The following is a 26,379-nucleotide window of genomic DNA, read 5'->3' as shown; positions in this document are numbered from 1 at the left end:
GCCATGGAAGAAGGAAGACTGGACAAGAATGGATGAATTTTAATTATGGTTATGACAAGGAAGATTGATAATTACCAGGGACTGCCAAAGGAACCAGCAAACCTGGCTTGGACTAAGTACAGCCAGCGTGTTCCTTAGAGGCCTTTTCCGGAGAGACCAGTGCCTGGGAAAGAACATGGCGCTTGACAAAGTGGGAGGGCAGCCAAAAGAGAGGAAGACCCAGACTGGCACCGGCACTGACGTACAACAATGGGCTCAAATGGAACCACCCTGAAGAGGTCACAGGACCAACTTGTGTTTCCTCCTGCTGTGAGTCAGAACCGACACCCCAGATCCTAAGAGCTCACGAAGTAGCACCCATTTTACACACGTTCATTTGGGAGCCGTGCCTTTACATTTATGGGGAGACTGGCATCGGGTTGTCCTCTCATAGGAGACTCGGGTCGTTCTTTGGAACCACGACATTGCAGAGAATTTCCAAGTGTTTGGCAGCAAGAGGAAGGTGATGGGTGACTGGCTGAGTGGGCTGAAGACAAACACCAGGAGATGGAAGGTCCGGGCTCTTCAGTAGAAGGCCTGGTAAGCCGGTCGGAAATGTTCACTGGAAGTCACAGAGAACAGGGGAAGGGAGTGCGAGGGCAGCCCGGATGCACAGTGAAAGCTGCAGTGGCAGCAGAAAGCCACCAGGTGGCCCGAGAGACAGGAGAGGGGTCCAGGGTAGAGGAGCTGCTTGCTCTCCGCAGGCAGAGTTCTGTTTCCCTCTGCAGACAGCTCTGCCTCCCACACCAGCGAGCGATTCGGCTGCGAGTGAATCTTGAGGCTGCTTCTGGCTCTCATCCAAGAGCGAGAAGCCTGGCCATCAGGCAAGCCGGAACCGCTCACCCCTCCCCAGGAGGACAGAGGGTCCAGGGACAGTTCCTCCTCCTGGGTCCACGGTCCCAAACCATCCCCATGAGACTCTTGACAAACGGGCTCCACCCACTCTCAGTCACTGAGACACAGAGACAGGGGTTCCTGCAGAGAAAAACACTGGTCCTCTAATTGAAGCTGCGGTCCTATTGTGCAGTGAGCTGCTCTGAAGCTGCGGCCCTACTGTGCAGTGAGTTGCTCTTTTCCACCCGGCTAGACGTTATCTGGCCAAGAACATCTGGCTTTGCTTTGAGTCTGTGTGTGTGCGCTTCAAATGCGGATTTATCCAAAGAAAACTCTTTAAATGCATCCATTTCTTCTTTTTAAAAGTTTTGTTGGCATACAATGCACCTATCATAGGATTCAATAGTGCAATCATATTAAGAAGAGTTGGACAATCATCGGCACAATCAATTTTGGAACTCTGTCTTCTTTCTTGTGCTCATGGTCCTTAGCTTCCCATTTCCCTCCAGCATCCCCTACCGTGCCCACAAGAAACCACGAATACAGTTACTGTCGCTACAGATTCATCTATCCTGAATTTCATATACAGAAAAACATTTAAACCTAAACTGACAATAACCAAAAGACCCCACCTAAATTAAAAAGAAAGTAGAAATATTAAAAACTACAACAAACTTAAAATGAGTCAGAAGGGAGAGGAAATGATAAGGTGTTACATTTTAACCCAACTCCCTCTGCAGGAATCCACTTTCCAGGGCACTCTGCGTGATGGCAAGGTGCTTTGAATCCCTGGGCTATGGCCAGAGGGATTCCCAGAGGCTTCCATCCACCAGTGGACCCTACAAATGGATTTCCAGCTCTCACTGCCACCCATAGCCTGAAGCAAACCAGGTGTTCACAGGTTAAGCTCTGATACATTCCCTCCTTCAGATTTGGATTATATTATTTACAATCCTTAGATCGCACAGGCTGGTGCGCTTCTTCCATGTGAACTTAGCTGACACCTCACTTAGCTGGCTGCTGGTTTGAAGACAAGCCTATTCTTTCTGACAGCCGAGCTCCATCTAGTTTCTCTGCCACCTTTTGCGGTAGCACCCCTCTCTTTCGGTGATCTCGTCATGAGAGCGGGCACCAAGCAGGGCCATGTCCTAAGAACGAATTGTTCTTAGATTGAGGCTAGAATGAAGAAATGCACCCATTGATGAACACGGTGGGGGCGATGAGAGTGTAAATCTTTGTGGGTATGCATGGAGTGGGAAGAACGGATCGTCCAGGACCAGATGAACCCCTAAGAAGACAATTCCTTTTCCTGAGCATCAAACGCCTATGTGGAAAGCCAGAATTAGTGAGGGCCGGGCCAGCCCTGCTGCTCCCTGAATAGAGAACAGCATGTGGGCCACTCAGCAGTTCCGCCTCAGAGGTTGTTTCTCAGTGTCCCTTCCTAGGGGGCACGAAGGATCTAGGACATACTTCGGTCATGGTCAAGCTCAGGCACTTTGATCTCTGGCCCTGGGGATGACTGCCCTCCCTGCGGGTGGCCCGGGCCAGAGCTGATATAAACAAGCTCTGGGCTCTAGGCTCATCCTCGCTCTTGCCCATCATGAAGCTGAGCGTCTCCTGGGTGCTCACCCTGATCCTCCTCCTTATCTTCAGCCCAGTGCAGTCTAACTTGTCCTGGCTTCGTAAGTATGCCAGCGGAACCCAAGAGAATACATTCCCAATGGTACTGCCAAGGTCTTCCCCTGTGCACTGGTGTCTCTCTGCAGGTGAGAAGCGACCTGAAAAATGCCCCGTGCATCAACCTAAATGTGACGTGGAGCTTCCTCACCTGTGCCTGAAGGATTCAGAGTGCAATAGTCACCAGAAATGCTGTTATTTCGATTGCCAATTTTACTGCTATCCGATGTTCATGCTATGAGTTAGGTGAGAGGCCCAGATTCTGAAATGCTTAGCTTTGTCCCATCGATAGCCACCCAGTTTTCGTCCAGGGAGTTGGGAACAGACAGGGCCTTGGGAAATTGTGGAATTAGGGAGGTGAGATTGGGGTGTCCCCTGGGCTCTGTCTCGGCATTATAAAGAGGCAGGACTTGAGACACGATGCACCCAATTCTCTATCCGCTTCCCGTGACCAGCACGACTCTGCACCTTTGTACAATGGGGCTCTTGGGAGGAATAATCTCAAGTAAATTACAGATTTTTAAATTTCTGTCATGATTTTTATTGATTGCCATTTTTTCTAAAAGGTCTATAATTATCAAGGCCAGTCCTTTGTGTCTTTCAATTGTGAGATAAGTCTTGTGTCTCTGAGAGGACCTACCGAAGACCCCTGCTCCCCAGACCCCAAGTCATTGACAGACCATCTTAATGTCTGGGAGGACAGTCGCAGCCGCCAATGCCTATGGACCCACATTGGGGTCCCCGCACATTGGGGTCCTCTGTGTTCCCGTATGTCTGATTCTCTCCTGTCTCTCAGGTGGAAACCCCTGCGGCCGGGGCTGAGAAGTCCCTGCAGACCCAGGCTCAGACTGCTTCTTGGACCCTGGTGTCGGCTCCTTCCACACTCGCCTGCTTTGAGGGGCAAATGCTTGCAGAAAATGTCCCATGAAAACTGAACAACCCAGAATAAAGCACTCCATCTTTTGAAAGTCAGCTGACTCGCTCTCTTCCTGTGGGGGGAGGAGGCCAGATGCTTACAGACATCCTCCTGGAAGACAGTCAGTCACCAGGGAGTGGGTCCCCGCTCCTTGCTGTTACAGCCAATGGACAGACCTGCAGTCATTGATTTGGTTCCTGTAGGTGGAGTTCACACCCTACTGGTAATGGTTCCTATGGAGATCCAAAGAACAGGTCAAAGTTAAGCTGCCATCCTAAATCTAGGGTCCGCCCATCTTGTCACATGTACCCCCAATCCCTCCTCTTCCTATTGCGTGCATGTCCCTAGACCACTCCCTCTCATTGCTGTGTAACCTATAGAGCAACCCCTTCCTGTGACGTAGGTCTTTACCTGTAATCAGTGGGCTTGCACATCCCCCAAAGGTATAGAGGCCTGGGTGAGCGATAGACTCTCATAGAGATCTCTTGCTCCCCCCCCTCTCTCCCTCTCCTGCTCGGCTCCTCCTCCCCTCTTCCATCCTCACTCCCTTGTTCCCTTGCCCTCCTTCCCTTCCCCCTCTCTCCACGTGGACCACCAAGTGGGGCTGAGGTGCGCATGCTACCATGAAATGTGTCTGACCCCATTATTGCAATACCTCTTATCTCTCATGATCTCGATGACTTTAATATAATATTTATATATCTCAACCATACAATTGTGCTTACTGAACCCGTGGTCAGTGGGGGGGGGGCTGGCCCTCCCACCTCATACCGCATCTTCCCTCCCCTTTTAGATGTCTCCACCATGATATTTGTAAAGCGACGACTCTCTCTCACAGTTCATTTCTACCGATGCTTATAAACCATCTCTGTGTCTGAGGGTAGGTTTTAGGGTCTTCCTCTCTCTCTCCAAGTCTCCGGACACGTGGATTCTCCATTGGTCAGACGCCAGGAGGGAGCCCGGTTCCGTCACCTTGGGCATGCCCAGACCACATGAAGGAAACCCACTGTTCCTGATCATCGCAGGAGCAACTGTTCTGGGGTTGGAAGACCTAGACATAGAGTTGGGTGTTTGAGTTGGAAATGGAGCAGAACACAGCTATGTGCCTGTTTCCTAGTGGCCCAAAGCTGAGTCCCTCATAAAACTGGAGAAAGAAGCCCTCTCTGTGTGTGGTCCCTCCCAGCTGCCTGGATCTCAGCCTATGAGTGCGGCACGGGTCCTAGGTAATAAGCCCAGACCCTCTGCTACTGAGTGAATTCAAACTTCTCATGACACTGTAGAGGGTTTCAAAGACTATAAAGCAGTGGTTCTCAACCTGTGGGTTGCGACCCCTTTGGAGGGGTTGAATGACCCTTTCCCTGGAGTCGCCTGATTCCTAACAGTGGCAAAATGACAGTGAGGAAGGAGCAACAAAAATAATGTTATGGTTGGGGGAAGGGGTCACCATAACGAGGAACTGTATGAAAGGGTCGAGGCAATAAGAAGGTTGAGAACCGCTGACTTAGATCTTTATAGACGGCCGGCCCCACCAGGAGACATGAGGTTCCCTCACTGACCCATAGCGCTGCAGGGACTGCACTGGAGACTGTGGAAAGTGCCCAGTCTGCCCCGCGCACAGCGGGCGGAACGCAAAAGGAGTGCAACAGGGCAGCAAGGGGAGCAAAGGGACCAAGTCCCTGAGGCATCCTGAAACTAGACTCTGACTTGGGGGAGAGGGATTGACACCTCATCAGGCTTGATCGGAAAACATACATAAGGGTCAGCAGACAGACCTGAAAATATCTAATTTTTTTTCTTTCTTTCTTGTTTTGTTTGTTGTGTTTTTGTTTTTCTTTCGCCCTACAACTATCTATATAAGACAGGTGGGATGAACAATCCCAAGGAGAAAACAATGGTCCCAGAGGGGTGGGGGGCATGGGGGGGCATGGGATAGGAGGGGTGGGGGAAGAAGAATCAGGAGCCATAAAAATGAGAGATAAGGGAACAACAAGAGATCTAAAATTGATGGCGAGGGAGGCATATAATGCCTGGTGGGGTTTAATCAGGTGCAATGTATCTGAAAGGAATTGCTGAATCGAGGGTGAGCATGATAGTGGGATAGGAGGAAGGTGAAAGGAAATAGAGGCAACAAATAGGAGGCAAAAGCTATTTATAGCGATATAGCTATAGGCATGTATATATGTAAATGTATAATTTATAATGAAAGATGTGTTAATATGGGTTGACTAGAGAAACAAATCCAGAGACACTCATGGGTGTATAAGAGAAAACTTTATATCAAAGAGCAATTGTACATTAAGAAAACATCCCAGCCCAGTCCAGATCAAGTCCACAAGTCTGATATTACCCCATATGTCAAAACTAGACTATAAATTCCTCTTTAGACTCACATAGCCATGCAATGATGCTGAATGCAGGAAGACCACAGGCCAGTGGGTGGGAAGTCTTGCGGATCCAGTGGTGGTGGAAGCATCTCAGCTGGCAGGGTCTCCATGTGGTTCCTCAGCACCAGGGCTCTGGCTGCATCAGCATAGCTCCTTGTGACTTGTCATCAGAGAGTATATCTGGCCTCCAGTCAGCTGTTTATCTCCTTTTTGCCTCCAAAATGAGGTGATCAAGCTACAACCTGATTGACAGGCTAGACTCCAGACAGGAGATTATGTATCTGCAACAAAAGGGATAGAGGCCAATGTACATATATTTATGTGTTAAGTATTAAGATAGCACATGGACTTTGGGCCTCTACTCAAGGCCTCCCTTAACACTTTGCTCTGATAACCTGGCACTCTTTGATATGTACCTTCCTGACATGAGTGCTGAAGACAAAGTAGGTGCATAAGCAAAGGTGGTAAAGAGAGTGGATGATGCCCCGCTATCAAAATATACAGTATCTGGGGTCTTAAAGGCTTGAGGTAAAACAAGCCGTCATTCAACAAGGAAGCAAATAAGCCCACATGGAAGAAGCACAGCAGCCTGTGTGACCATGAGGTGTGGACAGTTTCAGGTATCAGGTATCAAAAGATCCAAAACAAATGACTTCATCGATGCAAACAAGGGGGGTTAGAGTAGAAACCCAAAGCCCATCTGTAGACTATTGGCTATCCCCCCGCAGAAGGGTTATAAGGAAGGGACGATTCAACCAAAGTGTAGTATAGCGCCAACGAATCACACACCATTCCCCCAGATCCTGGATGCTTCCTCCCCAACACTACCAAGACCCAGTTCTACTTTACAAAACTGGAGAACACACATTGGTACAGATGAGAGCTCTCGACACGTGGAATTCAGGACAGATAACCCCCTTGGTAACAGTAATGGAAGCAGTGATATCATGAGGGGAGGGCATGATTGGAGGGGGAGGGGAAAGGGGAGCCCATCACAAGGTTGGATATATATCCTCCACCCCTGCCCTTGAAGGGGACGAATACCAGACGTGTGGGTGAAGGGAGACAATAGACAGTGTAATACAAAATAATAATAACAATATACAATTGATCAAGGATTCACGAGGGAAGGAGGGGGGAGATGGGGCAAAAGAGGAGTTTATACCAAGGGCTCCAGTAGAAAATGTTTTGGAAATGATGTTGGCAACATATGTGCAAATATGCTTGATACAACTGATGTATGAATGCTGTAAGAGCCCCCAATAAAAATGAGTTCTGAAACCGAACAATGCCATCAATAGCCCTCTCCACTGGTGTCTCAATGGTGCCTTTGGAATGGCAAAGCAGATGTTATGAAGTCTAAGTAAAATGGGAAATGAAAGTAAAATCAGGGCCTGGTGCTTAGCCCACTGCGCCACCAGACATCCTTGTAAGCCCTGTGCCCCCTCACTGCAGCCCGGAGGCTCCGTCTTTCCCAAGGATCACCCAGGGAGCAAAGGTCTTGGGAAGAGGTCTTCAAAAGGTATTTCTCCACCTTCTACATCTTCAGCAAATGTTGAGAAGCTGCTTATCCCTTAGCATGTTTTAAGTTCATCTCGAATCATTTCACCATGTTTTACCTAGTCCTAAGAGATATGATATTAGACATAGATATCATTTCAATTAAATGGGTGTTTCTCACCTTTTTATATATATTGGGGGCTCATACAACTCTTATCACAATCATACCGTGTTCGTTGGGTGCCAATATCTGTTCGGGCACATGATATCATAATTGCTTACCTTACACATTAAATATTCGGAAGTATGTGCAGACTCCACGGCATGTTCAGAGGCACATCTTGGGCCTGGCTGCCATGACGAGCATCGACAAGAGCCTCCGATGGAGGGACCGTCCTTTGCTGCTGCCGGCCCACTAGTGCACCTCCGGTGGCCTTTCCACTCACAGGCGTAGTGAGAACCAGACTTCTGCTGGGTGTTCATGTTGACAGGGAGGAGGATGTGCCCTCAAAACGATTGTCCCGAGGTCATCGTTAAGCCTTAAATCCAAATATCCCCAAAACACAGCAAAAAAAGGGTTGATCTTGGCCAGATGCCATCCAGCCTGATGGAAAAGGATGGTATTCCTTGTGCAATAGGGACACGACTTTAGAGGACCAGTGTTTGTCTCTGCAGGAACTCTGTCTCTGTGTCTCCATGACTGAGTGTGGGTGGAGCCGTTTGTTTGTCCGGGGTCTCACGGGGCGGGGCGGGGGTGGTGGTGATGAGGAATCTCCCTGGACCCTCTGTCCTCCTGTAGAGGTGTGAGCGGTTTCCACTTGTCTGGTGACCAGGGACACATTTCCCTTAAGGAACAGTCAGAAGCAGAGTTCAGGCTCAGGCCCAGCAGACCTGTTCTCAGCTGAGGGAGAGACAGCACCCCTCCTCTCTCTGGGGCCACCTTGTGGCTCTCTGCTGGCATTGCCGTTTCCACGGTGCTTCTGTGCCGCTCTGCGGCGTTCCAGGGAAAATGGAAAGTTCACCCTTTCCGAGTGGTTTTACCAAGGCTTCTAGCGACCAGGCCGGACCTTTTGTCCCATGATGCCAGTTGGCAACCTCACTCACCCACCTTCCCGTTGTTGTGAAAGGATGTTGTGATTCCAGAGGATGACATGAGATTCCCACGGAAGGGAACCCATCCGCCAATCTTGAGCAAGTGATCGGAGAAGCTGGATTCTAGGGACAAGAGGTCAGCACTGTGATCCAAGGAGTCCAGAGCTAGTAAATGTTTCCAAGGAAGTCACTTTGGGTGCCGCCACACATAGCAAGGCTGCTCACTAACATGGAAAGCAACGGAAATGATCGTGCTAACGGACTTCAAATCTGCATAATTGTGCAACTCTAAAATGGTGAGTCATTCACGTTTTATTAAGAGGCAAGGATGTTTAAATGAAAACAACCGTTCATAGAAAGAAAGGCAAAATTGAACTCAGCAACAGGATTAGAGGAAGGCTATTACCCACCTGTGATATGTACCCTGTTTCCCCCAAAATTAGACAGTGTCTTATATTAATTTTTGCTTCCAAAGATGCACTAGGTCTTATTTTCAGGGGATGTCTTATTTTTCCATGAAGAAAAATACAGTATACATTTACTGTTTATCGTTTTATTAAAAGAGACCTCGCACTTCCTGTCTGCTCCGGCTGCGTTGCGGCCAACAGTGAGCTGTACGGCAGCGCCCACTGCTATGGTCCAGAGTCCAGAGTTATGGTAGCTTCAGGATGGCTAATTTCGGGGGAGGTCTTCTTTTCGGGGGGACGCCTTATATTTCAGCGAAAGGCAAAACTGTAAGTAGGTCTTATTTTGGGGGGATGTTTTACTTTCGGGGAAACAGGGTAGACGACACAGCCCTGCTTGCTGAAAGGGAAGTCTTGGAGTACTTGTGTATGGTGCTCAAGAGTTGCAGCTTTCAATATCGATCACAACTTAATAGGAGGGAAAAACATGCTCACAACTGGACCGATAGGTAACACCATGATAAATGGAGAAAAGATTGAGGTCGTTCAGGGTTTTGTCTAGCTTGGCTCCACAGGCGCTGCTGTGAAAGCAGCAGTCAAGATCAAGTGTGCCATTGGGTGCTTGTTCCAGACTGGTTCCTTGTGCTCACGTGGGACCTGAACACAGATCAAGAGTCAGTCCTTGTCAGGAAGGACAGACCAGTCCCTGGAAAGGGACAGCCTGCTTGGTACACTACAAAGGCAGGTAAAAACGAGAAAGACCCTTGAAGAGGTGGATGGACACAGTGGCTGCAACCATGGGCGCCCCCTAACAATTGAGGGGATGGTGCTGGGCCAGGCAGTGCTTCCTTCTGTAAGAGACAGGGTCACTGTGAGCCAGAAGGGATTCGATGGCACCTAACAGCAAGTCCAAGAACACTGTTTCAAAGCTTCCACTTCATACGGGCACAAGATTATTCTAAACGAAACGCATTTAAACACATCTCTGTAATCAGTGGATAGCTGCAGACAGGCTCTCCGTTGTACCCCCATCTTAGTCTTGGTGGGGTGCCTTCACACACACGTGTGCACGTGTGCTCACACACACACAGGATACTTTTTGTGCCATGGAAAAATGATTTTGAAGTCCGAGCTGATACCCATTTTAACAACCACACCCCCCTGTGGACATCTTCCCAGTTGCCAGAGCTTTATACCAAGCTTACAGGCGTGCTGTCCCACACACCCCAATCCATTCTTAGATGAACTATGTCAAGGAATGATCGGAAAACCTGAAAGCTGAACGAAGAGAGGGAAGACCATGAACCCTGACCAGTACAGAAACCGTGGCTGAAGTTGAGAAAGTGGTGGGCAGATACAATAAAATTACCACTGATGGCACAGATGACCCTTCAGAACCAGTGCCCAGAGCGGCGACACTGGGAGGGCGGAGGGAGCGTGGGGTGGAGAGGGGGAACCGATTACAAGGATCTACATATAACCTCCTCCCTAGGGAATGGACAACAGAAAAGTGGGTGAAGGGAGATGTCAGACAGTATAAATCATGACAAAATAATAATTTATGAATTATCAAGGGTTCATAAAGGAGGTGGGGTCGGGGAGGGAGGGGGGGTGAATGAAAAGCTGATACCAAGGGCTCAAGTAGAAAGCAAATGTTTTGAGAATGACGGTGGCAACAAATGTATAAATGAGCTTGACACATGGATGGATGGATGGATTTTGATAAGAGTTGTGTGAGTCCCCAATACAATGATTTAAAAAAAATAATTACAACTGGTGTGCTCACTACTGAAGCTGGGCTCTCACATTTTCCATGTTATGTGACCATCTGGGCCTCTCCAAGGCCTCTCGATTGGCTGGGGGCCAAAAGCGTGCCTCACACTTCAGCTAGCTCAAGGAGTGAGTCTTATCGTCAGTGTTTTAAGTAGCATTAAAGGGTGGTTTCCCAGGGAATCCCCTGGGCCAGCGAAAGGCAAGCAGAGAGGTCAGGCCAGATGACCATGGTGACTGGTATGTGCAAGTCCTAAGACAGCGGTTCTCAACTTTCCTCATGCAGCGACCCTTTCAGACAGCTCCTCATGTGGTGGTGACCCACCAACCACAAGATTATTTTCCTTGCTCCTTCATCACTGTCATTTTGCTTTTGTTATGAATCAGGTGACCCCTGTGAAAGGGTTGTTCAACCCCCAAAGGGGTCACGACCCGCAGGTTGAGAACCGCTGTCCCAAGAAGTCAACTTGATTAATGTTCTCAAAGGACACGGATGGCCATGGGGGCTTATGGTGAACACTGAAAGAAAAACCTTGACAACGGTGTGCGTTGGTGAGGAAAGGCCAGGAGCAGTTGTGGCAGGGAATGTTTCCCATCACGCAGCGTCCCTGCTCATTCTGTGAAGTTCTGTGGGAATTTCCATGGGAAACCCGGCCTCATCCGCTCCGTAGTTCTGCTCTGTCCCCTCGGATCTTGTCTTGCGCCCGGATCTCACATAACCTTGAGAAGGGGCCTGACCTGAGCACCCACTGCTGTTCCGATGTGCGGCGAACTGGAGAGCAGATTCCTTCAGAGGTTAGAGAGAAGGAGGCATGGCCTCCAGACGTCTGGACACCTCAGAGAGACAGACAGACAGACAAACTCACGGCCGTCGAGTCGGGTTTGACTCACAGCGCCCTCATAGGAGGGTATAGACCGGCCCCCATGTGTTTACCAGACTCTTTACAGGAGTAGAATGCCGAGGAAGATCTCAGAGGCAGTCGCACCCTGTCCGATAAGTGGAAAGCCTCTTCATGGGGAGGAGAAAGCCTCCTCTTTCTCCCACGGAGTTGCTGGTGGTCTCAAACTGCTGACCTTGCGGTTAGCAGCCCAACACATCACCACGATGCCACCAGGACTCCTATCCATAGCAACCCTATAGGACAGGGTAGAACTGCCCCTGTGGGTTTCTGAGAATGTAACTCTTCATGGGGAGGAGAAAGCCTCCTCTTTCTCGCACGGAGTGGCTCGTGTTTCAAACTGCTGACCTTGCGGTTCTGGTTCGCAGCATGAGGTCCCTACGATGCCTCCAGGGCTCCTTGTATAAACCTAGACAGAGAAAAAGCATTGAGCGATACTAGCTTCATAATTGGATACTTTGTTTACTAAAATTCTATACTTTTTACATACTCTTGTGTCTAAGTTTGACAGGTTATTTCTACATATAAAGGGGCTTTGAATAACTCACGGGAGAAAAATACTTTCCGTTTTCCCATGAACTTTGGAAGTGCCTTTGTGTACTACCAATATAATATAGTAAATTAAATATAGTGTTGCAGGTAGGATTCAAAGTGTTGAAGACTTGTTCCTGAACCATAGCCAAATACCTTGAGGGAATGAATTGCTGGGTCTGGGGGGCTCAGGGCCTGTGTTAGTCAGGGTTCTCTAAAGAAACAAGACCGGGACATTTATGATTATATATATATATATATAAAATCATAAATGTACACACACACACAGATAGATTTATATAATGAGAGGACTATAACCACTAATTAGTCCTCGCAGCAGTGCAGAGGGCTCAGTTCAACTCACTTCTGTGGAACAGTTAATATACTGTAAGTCCTTCAACTCACATGGGCTGCTGGGTCCAAGGTCAAGGAAGCAGACAGCAAAATCCTCCCTGGGGCAAGACAAGCAGGGTCTGCCCACAGGCAACAAACAGCTGGCTGGGCCACAACAGTCAGTAGCTCTGGAGCTTAATGAGGCAGGCCTGGGTGGGATATCAAACACAAGCAATGCCAAGGCGATGGGATCCACCAGCCTCAAGCTCGAGCAATGTCCGCACCAGCAACGTGGGGAAGCAGGTCTCAAAGGAGCCTCAAGCTCTGGCAACATGATCCACAGGATGGCCTGGCCCACAGGTGGTGCAGCTCACGGGCTGAGGCAGAGAAGTAACTACAGCAGCAGCTGGAATGCTCCAGCCCGCTCTGATCACCAGAGAGCAACAGAGATGGGGGCGGACCTTGTGGAGCCATTTATCTCTTTGCCCTTCAATCAACCTGCAACCTGATTAGTCCCACGTGTTCCTATTGGCCAGGTTGACACAGTAAACCTACCTATCACAGGACCGTAGTCTTGTGGGACGGTCAGGTGAATTGTGATAACATTCACAGAGGGTGTTTTACATCCTACTCGGCTCCACCGATGGACTGGTGGAACCCCTCAGACCCCCGGGAGCCCCCGCTGGCAGCTCTGTCCAGAGACGAGGTCAACAGAGGCCTGCAACTGAACTCACCATGGTTAGCTGCCTGTGGGGCCTGCAAGAACTCCCCCTTCTTACAGGAAAAGGTACCCTAACTCTGACCCTAGCCACCTCTGAGCCGGCATAAATTCCTGCCTGGATCAGACCTCCTAAATCCAGACACTTTCTAGGTTGGTAGAAACCTCACCTAGGACTTGGCATTCTGCCTCCTATGTTCTCTGTCTGGCAAAGGGCACTGACAAAGACCAGGTGCCTTACCCCCAGGGCTTTCTATTGTCTTCTTGCTTTTCCTTGCCCTCTCTTGTCCCCGCCCCCCATCTTTCCCTCTGCTTTCCTGTTTCTTTCTTTTCTTCTATTTCAATGTCCCCTCTTCCCTCCCCTACTTTTTGTTTCAAATTGTTTAACCTCTATCTGTGATTATCTTTTTTCCCTTGCCCGTTTTTTTTTGTTTGTTTGGTTGGTTTGGTTTTTCTTTTCCTTTGTCTTATTAGTTAGTTTGTTTCTTTTTTCCTGTTAGCTTGGTTTTCCTCCATTTCTTTGGTCTTGTTTCATTTTTTTCTCTTTTATCTCTTATACCCCTCAAAGGGGGTTGTGGGGAGACAATTTTGCTCACGTAGCCCGGTCATGCCTCCCGCAGTCCCAAGAACCTCAGTTAAGCGCGTCTCTGGACAGAGCTGCCAGCAGGGGGAGCAGGGGGACCAAACAGCCTCTGGGTTAGGTCGGTGCTGGAAATAACCCCAGGCACATAGTTCTTGATGGCCCCACATGCTGGCCTCTACTGGGGGCAACAGGCCTGGCCTGGCCCTTAGTACCCTTGTGTTTCACTCTAGCTTTTGAGGCCTAACAAAAGGCACCGTCTTCCCAGGGACTTCTCAGGTCCCCGCAGTCGCTGGGACGGAACGGACGCGATGGTGGTGAGTTTGTTTCGTTTGATTGGCTTATCCACAACCATTCTACTTCCATCATTTCTGACAGTCTTCAGAAACGTGTGCCTTTAAAGAATTTGCTTTGGATAAATTGGCGTGTGAGGCGGATAACACACACGCACAGGCCCAAAGACAACGTAAGATACCGTACAATTAAGCAGGTAATGTCTTAAAAAAAAAAAAAAAGCAGGCAATGTCTAAAGTGATGAAGAAGCCAGTTCACTGTGCCACAGGGACACCAATTTCAGCGACATGACAAGCGTGTTCCTCAAACGCCTGTCTGTGTGCCCCGTCCGGACAGTGCACAAAGTCCCTTTGCCAGGCGTCTCACCGGGTCGCTTTAGAAAGCGAATCCAAGGGGAGTAGCCTCCTTGGACCCTGTGTCCTCCTGTAGAAAGAAGTGTCCCCGGGGCTTGGAGGGCTTTATGTTAAGATTGAAGAAGAAGAGAAAGGCGGTGTTTGCTAGGCGCTGATTCCTTTAGATTCTCTCAAGGTAATGAAGGCAAGGCCCACAAAGACGACCTCAAGACACTGATTTAGCATTGGACAATCAGAATTGCTGACTTGCCCTTAAGGCTCTTGTCTTTTTCTTTTTATCCCCTGAAGAATATTTTTATTGACTTATCTTATTCGTTCCAATAAATCCCTCCCTTCCTATAGATTTCTGTTGCTCAAACCCATCAGGTGGGGCGATACACTCATCAATGCTATCAGCTCCCCGCCGCCCCCCTTGCTCCACCCCCGTCCCCTCACTTCCAGTACCCTCTGGGAACCGTTACTCCTGTCAGTGCCTCTGAGGGGTCATCTCTCTTGATTACCATGTACCAAGCAATCTTACATGTACAAATGAACATACTTAAGTCCAACATGACCAATGAGGTATGTCATGTATGGGTTACAATAGTAAGGGGAGGAAATCTTAAAGAATTAGAGGATGGTTATGTGGTTCATCAGTGTCACACCGCACCCTGGATTTATCCTCTGTTCCATAAGACCTTCTAAGACGGACTGTCCAGTTGTCTTGCTGGTGGACTGTGGGTCCACCACATCCATGCTCCTTCATATCAATTTGAATGTGTGCTTTTTGAACTTCTGATACCTCTTCCCGTTGCTTCTTCCATGTGGGCTTTGTTGCTTCCCTGATAGATGGCTACTTGTTTAACTCCAAGCCCTTAAGACCCCAGACACTACAGCTTTTGATAGCCGGGCACCATCAGCTTTCTTCGCCACATTTGCTTATGCACCGCTTTGCCTTCAGTGATCGTGTAGGGAGGTGGGTATCATACAGTGCCACATTATTCTAACCGTTCTTGTACAGAAGTAAGATTTAAGTACAGGCCCAAAGTCCATCTGTTTCCTCACTGCCTTTACATATAGACTAAGGTGACCAGACGTCCCACTTTTGGCGGGACAGTCCCGATTTTTAACAATTTGTCCCGCGTCCCGTGGTGTTTTTAAAAAGTCCCGATTTTTGGAAAGAATGCACGACAAGCTAGGGTAGACGGTTTTCGGCTGCCATGTGGCTATTTCGCCAGGATATGAGTTTTATCAATGGGGTCCCGCTTTACCAATGTCAAAATCTAGTCACCTTAATATAGACACAAACGTATGCATTCATGCATGTAAATTTATACATATATGCACACACGCATATATATATTGGATTTTGTTTTCTCCTCCTACCCCACTATTTTGCTTGCCTGTCATTAACCTCTCAGTAACTCCTCTCAGCTACAATTCGATTGATCAAGCTCAAAGCTCCTTGCGGTCCCTTTTAGAACTCTTACTATTTCCCTGTATGTACCCCTCGAGTTGGCTCCCTCCTCACCTCCATGGCCCCCAGGGACTATCTCTGTAAGACTGCCCATCCTGCTTTTCCTGTATATCACAACACCAGAAAACCAAAAAATAAATAATAATAAAAGATAAATTAAAAAAGAGAAAATAAACAACATACAGATATCCACCAAATCAGCAGGGATCCTGACACAGAGCCGCACTTGTGTCCAAAAGGCAAGTGCCCCGTAGGACCACGGTTCTATTCAGCAGTCTGGGATTTACCCGGAGACTTTCATGCAGGCCCCTTAACTCCAGCCAGTTCTGGTGGGGTGCCAAGTGCTGCCCCCCACCCCCCGAGTCAGAAGCCTAGAAGCAGGGTTCCTCATGATGGACCTCCTGGCTTCGCTCCCATCCCTGGTCTGCTGCACTCCCCTCCTGGTCTGCTCCAGGTGAGCGGGTCCCAATGGTCGCTCTCCCCACACTGTTTCTCCAGGGCTCTCCTTTGTCTCCCTGTCATCTGGGGAGAGGACATCAGTCATCTCTGGGGACAAGCTGCTCCGCTCAGGAACATCGTGGATTGGCACGCTGGAATGAGGTCCACTCCCGCTCTCCCTTTCCTGTGGAGACACAAACAACCCCCCCCTCCCCCCCACCCGCCAGGTTGGTTAGTGCCCTGACTTCCCCATTGCCTCCATTTTTCTTCTTCCACCCCTCTGTGGACCTTAAAGGCATAAGAGAGTGTCGGGGAGGCAGAGACTGGATGATGCCTTTTGTCTCAGGTGCTCTCTGCATCTGTTGTTGATGACCTATGATGAGTCTTTGGCTTTAATCTGGCTCTTCCATACATCTGGTTTGAGTCTCTGATCTTGACAAGTAACTTCAGAGGAGACTTGACTGCCCATCAGATTCAGAGCAGGCCCCTGGTTGGCTGTCGTGAGCAGAGTATCTCAGGGGGCTTTGAGGCTTCAGACAGAATCAGAGACCTTTTGCTCTGCCATCTTCTCTAACCATGAGCCAAAATTCCTCAGGGCTACTATGTACTTCCTACTCAATGGTATTTTATAGCTTTTGTTGCCTGTGAAAGAATTGCGTGTGTCATGGTTAATTTATATTATGTTTTATGATAAAACCGGGAGTTGTGGTCTGAGACATTTACATTCTTGTTTACTACATGTTTGATTAATTAAGTATCATGGGAATCGGGAAGAGATATATTTATGTTTGGTTAATTTATAGAGATTTGATTAATGTTACATTCTGACCTCTCCAGAGAGTGCATGTGCACAGCCCAACTTCAGGGTGGTATTTGTTACGTCTTTCCCATATTTCTATGATCTATGCTCACAGTTGGAAATTCTTCCTAACAACTTATAGTCAGTGGTTAAAGAATCTATTTCAAAGGCCAGGAATTCTCTTCTTTTAACTTCTCATTCTGAGTAGGTGACTTATACATAAGTGTTCGACGGCATTATAAGAGCCTCCATGTGTGCACATGGGTTTTAAGAACACTGCAGAATCAGCTGTGTCGGAGAGAATCCAGAAAGCATACATAACCGATCGTTTCTACTTGCTTGGTGGCCTGGAGCAAACCTCTCTTCATCTCGGGTCAAAAGTCAGTCTATGGATTGCTCTGAGCCAGATTGCTGCTCCATGCGGTCAGGTGGATTCGGATCAAGATGACCGTCTGCAGCACAGCAGGAAGCGCCGCCCGTCCTGCGCCGTACTCACAATCGGTGCTTCGTTTGAGCACGTTGCTGCCGGCACTGTCTCCATCCATCTCGCTGGGGGACTTCTTCTTTTGCCCTGCCCTCTGAGGAACACTCTGGCCATACTTCTTTGAAGGCAGATGGGTTTGGCCTCTCAGCCGTCCATGGTACTTTCAAGATTCCTCAGCAGCTCCATTCAGATCCCTCAATCTTTCTTCATTCTTCTGTATTCAATGTCCAGCTTCCACATGCATATGAAGTCATTGACAATGCCTTGGCCTGTGTCAGGCGTATCAAGGTCCTCAAAGGAACATCCTTGATTTGTCAACAGTCTGAAGAGGTCTTGTGCAGCAGATTCACCCACTGCAGTGCACCCTTTGGTCCCTTGACTGCTGCTTCCGTAAGCATGAATTGTGATCCAAGCAAGACCAAACCCTTGACAACTTCACCCTTTTCTCCATTTTTCACGATGCTACCTATTTCATCCAGTGGTGAGGATTTGGGTCTTCTTTACATTGAGTTGTAATCCATCCTGAAGGCTGCAGTCCTTGATCTTCATCAGCAGGTGTGTCAGTTCCTCCTCCCTTTCAGCAAGCAGGGTGGTGTCACCTGCAAACCACAGGTTGCTAGTAAGCCTTCCTCCCATCCTGATGCCATATGCTTGAAGCACTGCCTAGTTCTACTCCATCCTCACCGCTGTTGCTAGGCATCAGTTGAGTCCATTGTTGCAGCCACGTCTCAGCCCATCTCCCTGAGAGCCTTCCTCTTTTTCTCTCCTTCTCCAGGCACTGGTCTCTCCTGATAACTTGTCCAAAGGATGTGAGAGGAAGTCTCACCATCATTGTCTCCAAGAAGCCCCCTGGCCATACTTCTTCAAGACAGATTGGGTTGTCCTTTTGGGAGCCCACAGTATAGTCAATATTCGTTTCTAGCACCACAATTCAAATACATTAATTCCTCTTCAGCCTTTCCCATCTCCAACTTTCACATTCATATGAAGCAATTGAAAATACCCTGGCTTAGGTCTAGTGCAACTTAATCCTCAAAGTAACATCCTTGCCTTTCAATACTCTAAAGAGGTCTTGTGCCACAAATTTACCCGATTGTGCAGCAGATTTATCCAATAAAGTGAAACAAGGATATATACATAAACCTTAGTGAATGAACTTTGAGATCACACTGAATCATAAGCCCTAACCTAAGAATAATCTGCTCATCTGATGCGGCCCCGCTCTGATACCTATTGTCATCAAAGGATCTCTGAAGAGGTGGGTGCAACATCCCAGTGTGGTGAAGACACCAGATGGTGCCCAGCTACCAGAAAGAACAACATCTGGGGTTTTCAACACTTGCTTTCAAACAAGCAATCATCTAAGTGAGGTGTCAGCTAAGCCCACATGGAACAAGCACACGAATCTGTGTGATCCAAAGATCATAAATAATCACACCCAAGAGCAGAGGAGGAAATTGTATTCAAGCTTACATTCTGTTTGCACTCAGTTTGCAGAAGGCTATGATGACAGCAAAAGCTTCCCATCCGTGTGCAGAGTCTCACCAGGGGCGAGCCGCCATTGAATTCCCAGGAGAGCCGCCATTGAATTCCCTCAGACCTCGGTGTGGGTTGCTGGCCCTCAGAGTGCATCAGAAAGTGAATTAATGCAGGTATCGTTAATTTTATTATTTACTATAATAAATGCATTACAAATAATACCAATCCATTATTTATTATAAATATATATCATTGTATCTATTATTTTATTATTATGTAACCTATTGATATAATAGGTTTAATTTTAACATATTCTCATTGGTTTTCTCTTTTTACCCATTTTTAAAAATAATTTTATTGGGGGCTCATACAACTCTTAACACAAATCATCCATCCATCCATTGTGTCAAACACATTTGTACATTTGTTGTCATCATCATTCTCAAAATATTTGCTTTCTACTTGAGCCCTTGGTATCACCTCCTCATTTTCCCCTCCCCTATGCCTCATGAACCCTTGATAATTTATAAATTATTAGTTTTTCATGTCTTACACTGTCCAGTGTCTCCCTTCACCCACTTTTCTGTTGTCTGTTCCCCAGGGAGCGAGTTTTATGTAGATCATTGTGATCAGTTTCCCCTTTCTCCCCCGACCTTTTACTTACCCTTCTGGTATCACTACTCTCATTATTGGTCCTGAGGGGTTTATCTGTCCTGGATTTCCTGTATATCTAGCTCTTATCTGTACCAGAGTACATCCTCTAGTGTAGCCGGATTTGTAAGGTAGAATTGAGATCATGATAGTTGGGGGGGAGGAAGCATTAAAGAACTAGAGGAAAGCTGTATGCTTCATTGTTGCTACACTGCACCTGACTGGCTCGTCTCCTCCCTGAGACCCTTCTGTAAGAGGATGTTCAGTTGCCTACAGATGGGCTCTGGGTCCCTAATCTGCACTCCCCCTCATTCACAATGATATAATTGTTTTGTTCTTTGATGCCTGATACCTGGTCCTATCGATACCTCATGATCACACAGACTGGTATGCTTCGTCCAGGTGGGTTTTGTTGCTTCTCAGCTAGATGGCCACTTGTTTATCTTCAAGCCTTTAATATCCCAGACACTATATATTTTGATAGCCGGGTACCATCAGCTTTCTTCACCACATTTGCTTATGCACCCGCGTTGTCTTCAGTGATCATGTCCGGAAGGTGAGCATCATGGAATGCCAGGTTAATAAAACAAAGTGTTCTTGCATTGAGGGAGTACTTGAATAGAGGGTCAATACTAAACCTACAAATATATGCACACAGATCTATTTCCCCATCATATATGAATATATTTACATATGTACAAGCCTGTATTTAGACCTCTATAAATGCCCTTTGCCTCCCAGTTCTTTCCTCTATTTCCTTGGACTTTCCCCTTGTCCCACTATCATGTTCAGGCTTCATTTGAGTTTCATTAATTCCTCTCAGTTACATTGCACATGATCAAGTCCTACCAGGCCTCCTACACCCTCCTTGCCATCGATTTTAGAACATTTGTTGTTCCCTTGTCCCTGGGTTTGCTAACACCTACTTCCTTTCCCCCACCTTCCCTTCTCCCGTGTCCCTCTGGAACCATCGGTCCATTGTTTTCTCCACTAGATTGTTTATCCCACCTATCTTATCTAGATAGAAATGCAGAGATAATAACATATACAAAAAACAAGACAGAGCAAAACAAAACAACAACAACAACCAAAAAAAACCAATGACAAAAAAAAAAAGCCTGTAAATTGTTCAAGGTCTGTTTGTTGACCTTTAAGAGTGTTTTCCAGTCTAGTCCAATGGGGTGCCATGCCCTGGCCCCAAAGTCTATTTTTGGTTTTCCCCCAGGACTTCCTTGCTCTGCTCCTCTTGCTGTTCTGTTGCACACCCTTAGTGTTTTGCCTCAGTGTGGTATGGTCCAATCAAGTGCAATTCCCACACTGTGTCTCCACTATTGTCCCTTGTAGGGCTATGGGTCAGTGAGTGATGTCGAGTCTCATGGTGGGGCCAGCCCTATAGTCCTCTCTGTGCTTTGCCTGCTCTGAGCAGGGATATCATCCTGGGGCTTGGTGGGCCAGGATGTGCTCCACTCTCTCTCTCCTTCCTCCTTTGTTTGCTCCCATTTGCTCTGATCAGACATGTCCCTCTCCCGGAGCTGCAGCTTCAGTGCTGTCCTCTGAAGTGAATTCTGTGGTGAGGGGGTGCCGCCCATGTAGTTGGGATTGGGTCTGGCCTCTCAGACCTCTCTCTTGGTTCCTTGCTTCATACCAGTAAGTTGAATTCATGTCTTAGAGCACCAGGTTGAAGTCTGGTCCCTCGTTCCCTGTGGAGATATAAATATTTCCCTCCCCTTGGGTGTGTTAGTGCTCTGTTCCCCCACTACCCATGTCTCTTTTTTTCAGTTTTTCCCCCTTTATTTTTAGTTGGTTACCATATGTATCCCTGGATTTGCTCTGGCCCTGTCATAATACCTGGACTATAAAAAAGACCAAGCCTACTGACCATAGAGAGTCTGGTGAAACTCCCAAAACTAACTCCTGGCCATCCATCAGGTCAGGAAAGGAACTCCTTCCCCGTGGCTTCGTGTTCACCCAACCAACACACGGGTGTCTGAGGGAGCAATAGCTCTAGAGACCCGTGCACACGCACTTAGAATCACCAACCATTGAGATAAAAATGGCAGCATTTACCAGGCAAATAGAGACCAAATGCGGAGCTCTGATAACACCGGTGTAGTCACGCTGTGGGCTGCTAACTAAGAGGACAGCGAAAGGCTGGTGATCTGCGGCCGCCAAGATTACAGCCTAGAAAAGTGTATGAAGCAGTCTGGGTCTTTGATACAGACTCAATTCAAAGAGTCGGACTCGAGCCCCAGCATCTGATGACAACCACCTAATCTGTAAAGCATGGTGCCCGCCGCCTCAGGAGGGCCCTGGAGGTGGCGGGAAGAGAGCATCCAGGAAGGAGTTCTGCAGCTGCAGACATGGACCAGATGCTGGACGATAAAGAGACCACCCCAGACATAACAAAGAAAGGAGGGAGGGAGCTGGTGAAACAGGTGGGTGATCATACCTGGAGCCTGAGTTTCGGAGGACGGAGAGAGACATGGGGTGAATACTGTGTCAGTCTGGGTACTTTAGAGAAACAGATCCACAGAAATTCATGTATAAGAAAGAGTTTTATATAAAGTGTAAGTGCACATCAAGAAAACATCCCAACCCAGTGCTGCCCAAGCCCACAAGTCCAACATTAACCCATATGTCCAACACCAGTCCACAAAGTCCTCCTCCATCTCACAAAACAGACACAGTGATGCCGACTTCAGGAGAAAAACCGAATCAGTGAATGTGTAAGAATCTCAGCGCTGGCAGGGGTCTCCACACAGCTGCTCCAGCACCTAGGGATCCATCAGGGTAGGTTCATGTGGCGTCTCCTCAGGATGTCTTGCAGGAAGTGAGCCTTGCCAGCTGACGCAGGGAACTGGCTAAGGCAGCTGCACCCTGGTCCGACCATCAGAAAGCAAGAGACCCGAGAAATAGAAAAGTGAGACTCACTGAGCCATTTATCCCTTTGCCCTTCAATTAACCCCACATGTGTTTATCAGCCAGGTTGGCACAATAAACTAACTACCTCAAATAGGGAGTGGGAGAAGAAGCTGAACAAAAGCAGTGAGAGGAGGGAGATGGATGGACTGCCGCAGTTCCACCATCTTCAATTTCCACAAGTGGATTTCCATCCAGACAGAGCCAGGCACGAGGGTGGCTGATGAGGAAGGAGACATAGCAACCCCCATACGTCCTGCAGCCCCACAAACTGGGCCGTCAGATTACTGATAGCCAACGAGCCAGAAAGTTCTCAGAAGAGAAATTCCCTAATATGAAGGAAGAGACAAGAAGCATTTAGGAAGTTGTATGACTAGACACCAGGATAGACACCAAAAGAAATCACCAGGATGCTCACAAGATTCAAACTTCCAGAACCAAAGACAAGGAATAGATCCTGATGACAGCTCGGGATAAAACAAAACGTCAGCTCGGTAAGACTTGGCATCTGATTTCTCAGCTGACACCACGCCGCAGGCAGGAAGGCAATGGAATGATAGATGTTAAAAACTCTGAAAGAAAAGGAAATGTCCAGCAAAATTGTCCCTTGAGTCTGATGGCAAAGTTACTACATTTCCAGATAAACAAGATTGAAAGAATTTATATAAATCAGAGCAACTTTACAAGAAACCCTACAGGAACTTCCTCAGACAGATAACTGACAACGACCTGATGAAAACATTCATCAATCCCAACACTCAGAGGTCAACCTATAGATATAGAACAATCCAAGGTAAAGCAAGCCTACAAAACTGAAAATGCACCAGAACTAACAGTTTGTAGCTAAGACCGTTAGCACAGCATAAGGCGGGTGTAGTATAGTTACAGAACTTGTAGATGGAGAAGTCAAGTCGAGTTGTGGAACGGGGAAGGCAGTGTACATTAAAGGAAGTTGGCCCAAAAGGATGATGGAGGCAGGGAAAGAGACTGAAGAATAGTGCTACAGTTTAGGCAAAAGGTACGTACAGTTATATACACACTCCACATGAGTTCGATGTCGGGAAGGAGAGAGTGTACTTTGCTGTATATTTGTATAGGGAGATTTACCTTTTCTGCAGACATGGGTAAATGTGGTACAGCATAACAGGGTCAGAGTTATGAAAACTAATTAAACAGAAGCAAATACCTTGAAGGGATGAGTCAATGTGCTGGGGGCTCAGGACCAATGAAGACCAATTGGCTTAACAATCGACAGACAGTGATCCACAGCCTGCTATGGTGGGTAGTGACTGGGGTCTTAAAAGTTTGTGAGGAGCCATCTAAGAAGCAAACATGGTTCTCACTGTGTCCAGAGGAAACAAAAGTGTTGAAAATCAAAGAGGAGGAAACAACTAGTCCAATGGACTACTGGGCCAGGTGACATCAGTCCTAAGCCTCAGACCAGAAGATTGAAGCCGTGCCTGGCTGTCGCTATTGCTACCAAAGGGATTGTGTTGGAAGATCCTGGGTAGAGGAGAGAAAAACGTGGAATAAAACTCAGAATCCTAGAAAACATCAGCTTTTCCTGGTCAGATACTGTAAGTACCCCGGAGACAGGCCTTGGTCACCCTGCAGGTCTGGAATTGATCTCAGGCCCGTGGCTCGGTTTTCAACGGAGGGACCAATAACCGGGGAGTACACATTAGAATAATGCACTATGAGGTCGAAGGGACAGAATTTATGCAAGAACAAAGTTCAGAAGGGCTAGGCAAGGAGGAAGTGCTGAAGGGATTGCAACGGATGTGCTAAAACTAGACACATGAATGTTGAATGTCATACCGATCTCCACCTACCTACCCAATCACAAACAAATACATAAAATTATTTAAAGATAAACTATGGCATGCAAGCAGGATCAGGAATCGTGTAAGGAAAGAACTCAAGCGGTAAACGTCCTAGAGGGCGATTGGCTGATGTTGGAGTACTAGACAGGATGGCGGAGTGGGGCTGCATGGAAAGAGCAAACATCTGGCATGGAAGGTGTACAGCCAGAATGCTCCTCAGAGGCAAGACTTCATCTCATGTCCTTTGGACCTGTTATCAGGAGAGATCGGTCCCTGGAGGAGGACATCATACTTGATAAGGGGGGGGGGGCGGAGTAGAGAAAAAGAGGAAGGCCCTTGAAAAAATGAATCAGCCCAGTGGCTGCAGCGATGAACTCACACGTAAGACTTACCGTGTGGACGACACCACAAGACTCATTCTGTTGGCGTGGTGGTGGTGGTGGTCGCTGCTGTCCAGATTCAGCCATTCAGGAGATAATTTCTTTTGCTGTAGGTAATTAAAAATTGTTGCGGCAGTACATCAACAGGGAGGGCTCTGCTGGGAATTCAAGTCAGATTTAGAAAAGGATGTGGGATGAAGGATGTCATTGCTGATTTCTCATGAACGCTCATGGAATGCAAATTAAAATAAGCAGACTATGAGTCATAGGCTGTAGGATGTAGAGAGAAGTAAGTGAATTAATTCATTCTCTAATCAAAAGGGTATTTCCTGGGTGCCTACACTATGAATGATGACCAATTCTTTTATTTTCAGAAGCAATACTCTGTTGTATTCAACAAATACTCTTAGACGTAATTGTACCAAGCATTATTACGTGTTCTGATAACACAGGACTGGGGGGAGGGGGGAGAAATAAAAAGAAGAGAGATACAATCCAGGTGGCTATGACTTCTTCTCAAGTCTGATTAGAAGATGCTTCTTGTATCTTTTCCTAAAATATTGTTGTTTCTCAGTCCTCTGATCTCTTCTCTATAGATTTATGATTCCTAGATATTTTAACTATTCTTTCCCCTTTTTTATTAGTTGAGATTTAATATATAGGTATATCATATCATTCCATATTTCAATCGTGTCAAGTAGAATGTACAATTCCTACCACTATCAATTTCCAAACATGCTTTTCCTACACGGATCCCTTGACATGATCTCGCTTTTACTCTACCCAATTTGGGGAGGAGCAGTTGCTCTGTGTGTTCTTTCTAACTTTCCTTGATACTTCGGTCCACATTCTTTATGTTGCCCATAGAACCCTCCACTATGACGTCCTAAGGTTTAATTTTTTTCTTCACTTCTTTCAGCTTGAGAAAAGCTAAGAGTGGTCTTCCTTTGGGTTTCCTAATTCCAGGTCTTTGCACATTTCCGTATAATACTTTTCTTTGTCTTCTCGGATCCGCTCTTTTACTTCATCATTTCCTCCATTGCCTGTAGGCATTTTCATTTAAGAGTACATTTCAGAGTCTTTTATGATGTCTACTTTTTTCATATTATATATATTTTTTAACATTTTATTAGGGGCTCATACAACTCTTATCACGATCCATACATACATCAATTGTGTAAAGCACATTTGTACATTCTTTGCCCTCATCATTTGCAAAGCATTGGCTCTCCACTTAAGCCCTTGGCATCAGGTCATCTTTTTCCCCCTCCCTCCCCACTCCCCTTTCCCTCATGAGCCCTTGATAATTTATAAATTATTATTTTGTCATACCTTGCCCTGTCTGACGTCTCCCTTCACCCCCTTTTCTGTTGTCTGTCCCCCAGGGAGGTGGTTATATGTAGATCCTTGTAATCGGTTCCCCCTTTCTAGCCCACCCTCCCATCACCCTCCCAGTATCGCCACTCACATCCCTGGTCCTGAAGGGATCATCCGCCCTGGATTCCCTGTGCCTCCAGCTCCTATCTGCACCAGTGTACATATGATGTCTATTTTTGTCTCTTCTTTTTTCCTGTCCTTTAAATTACCTTTAGCTTTCTTCTTATATGATGTCATTCAGTCATTCAT

General features: G+C 47.2%; 1 long non-coding RNA gene across 1 annotated transcript; it reads right to left on the bottom strand.

The window, feature by feature from the left end:
- Positions 1 to 7,665: 7,665 nt before the first annotated feature.
- On the bottom strand, positions 7,666 to 24,918 carry LOC142422362 (uncharacterized). The gene is made up of 3 exons (XR_012779077.1): positions 24,766 to 24,918; positions 18,975 to 19,121; positions 7,666 to 11,924 (listed from the first exon to the last, which is right to left on the bottom strand). It is a non-coding gene; the product is annotated as an uncharacterized LOC142422362 (long non-coding RNA).
- Between the last annotated feature and the right edge of the window lie 1,461 nt (positions 24,919 to 26,379).

Source organism: Tenrec ecaudatus, chromosome 12, assembly GCF_050624435.1.
Source record: "Tenrec ecaudatus isolate mTenEca1 chromosome 12, mTenEca1.hap1, whole genome shotgun sequence".
NCBI classification, from domain to species: Eukaryota; Metazoa; Chordata; class Mammalia; order Afrosoricida; family Tenrecidae; genus Tenrec; species Tenrec ecaudatus.
This window is presented reverse-complemented; position numbering and strand designations above follow the sequence as displayed.